Here is a 2,254-nt window from a genome sequence, read left to right on the forward strand (position 1 = left end):
AAGTATTCTTGGTTTTACTATACTCTATTGTTGAACTGATGCTTTGGTGGCTTTCATGAACAATGTGCTTATAAAGGCAAAGAGCATACCTTAGCCATGGGACAATGACAGTGTCTGAGCCACCACTATAGGCCAGAACAACCTTGTTCATTTTGGCACATAATCCATGAGGAGGAGCTTCGTGTCCTTCTTGAGGTGTAGGAGGGACATTTCCTCCATTTGAATTGTCCTGCAGCTCACACTTGTTCTCACCCAACTGCATAAAAGAAAAGGATCTTTCAAGGCCTATTAGACAAATCAAAATTTGAAATGACTGCAATTACATAGGGAAATCGATATAAAACAGAATGCATTATGGATATAGGTAGCTCTACCTGAGGTGGAGGAGGAGGGAAATGTCTTCCATGAGGAGGAGGAGCTCCATCTCCACCAGGAGGGGCCTCCTCAGCAGGTGATGTACGTGTGAAAGCTCTCCAAAGAGTGTAAAGAAGCATTGACCCATGAATCAGGTAACACGTACTCTTGTAGCAAGAAATACCTTCGAACACACCCGCAGCATCAAGCTTCAATGCTAGGACAGCCACTAGTCCCCTCAGTAACACAGCTGGGTTACGGGGCTGACCCTGCATCATGTCATCAGATGGAATGCGCCCCCCTGATTGCGGCAGCTGTTGCGGTGGCTGTGTAACCGGGATCTGCGGGAGTGGAGGAGGGCCTCGAGGATGCTTGATTGGAGTTGGACGCCTGAGTGGAAGCACAGGGATGCCCCGTGGAGTCCCGGTCCTCATGCTTACTGCAATTTGAACTCCGGCAATAATATATGGCAGACTGTTCACTGCCACACGAACATACTCACTCTGTACGATATGTGCAGCCCTGAGAAAAATAAATCAGTGTTTACAATATAAAATTGCTCCAAACAGACCTATCACCACTCAAAAATAATGGAAGCGCAGACACCACAAAACCTATACTTACAGAACTCTTTTAGATGGAGCTTTGACAATATTGGAGACTAGACCGCCCTCATTGGTGTTAGCATCATCACGCTTCTTCTTATCCTGTAGAAGAGAAGGTAAAGTTAAGCAATGTAATTCTAAAGGACAGCAGAATAGAACAGAGGAGACGGAGAAGGGAAAATTACTCACCACACTCTGTACCACATTCAGTTCACCGTACGGAGAGGTCACAGAGTATATCGGATCCATTCTGCAGAAAAAATTCGGCTCCGGAAACCGAAGACGGTCGTCAGAAAGTGAAAATCAAAAAGTCGAAAACACAGACAAGTAAAAACGACGCCGTTTCTTATGCTCCGCGCCGGAGATCGGAAACAGTGTCGTTCAGAACGGCCGAGCAAGTGACGACGCTGTTCCCGGTACTCCATTACAACCGGCGCGGGAGATCGGAGACGGCGTCGTTCGGATCGGCCGGAGCAACGCCGTTTCCGATTCTCCATTATAATCAGCGCCGAGACGGCGTCGTTCGGACCAGAAATTCAAAATGAAAATCGGTTTACCTGGAGAGAATCGGAGAGGATCTGAGGAGACGTGGAAATGCAGAGAGGGAATCGCCAGAGACTTGAAAACCCTAAAATGAGAGAGAGGAGAGTGGTGGGTTTGTACTGAGTCCTCTTTGAAGTCTCGACTGGGTTTCCCGGGTTTTGTACTCGCGCTTTTAAAATGAAAACCCACTGAGCGCTTTTTTTTTAAAAAACAAAAAAAGAAATTAAAATTCTAAGAGGCTTCCTTCCTTGGGATCCTCAAACAACAAAAAAGTGTGTGATTTTCTATTTTATTTATTTTATATTAATACTGTTGGGTCAACCGGGTTGGCCGGTTTCTTTAATGGGTTTCCGGTGAGACGATCCCGACGAAAAGTCTATCTCGGCGATCGGATGTTTATAAATCAAAGTCATGTGTCGTCGTAAGTATTTCTGGTCGAGTTGTATACAACATTTAAGTTCTTTTAATCGAAACTACATTTTACCTAAAAAAAATATATAAAACAAAATCACACAAGTCTTTAACACAGTTGAGATTTGAGAGTTGAAACCAAGTAATAAAGATGTTAAAAAAACAAACTTAGAGTGAAATACAAAAAAAATAGAAAAATAAAAATAATGATGTGACACGCGATCTTTCTAAGAAGCCTTCAATCCAAACGTTTGTTTGGACATTCCGGAATGATTTTAAATTCAAAAAAGTAAATAACTTTTTGTCTTTTACTTAACATGCATCGTATATGAACATTAAAA

This window comes from Fragaria vesca, linkage group LG5 (assembly GCF_000184155.1).
Source record: "Fragaria vesca subsp. vesca linkage group LG5, FraVesHawaii_1.0, whole genome shotgun sequence".
Classification (NCBI taxonomy): Eukaryota; Viridiplantae; Streptophyta; class Magnoliopsida; order Rosales; family Rosaceae; genus Fragaria; species Fragaria vesca.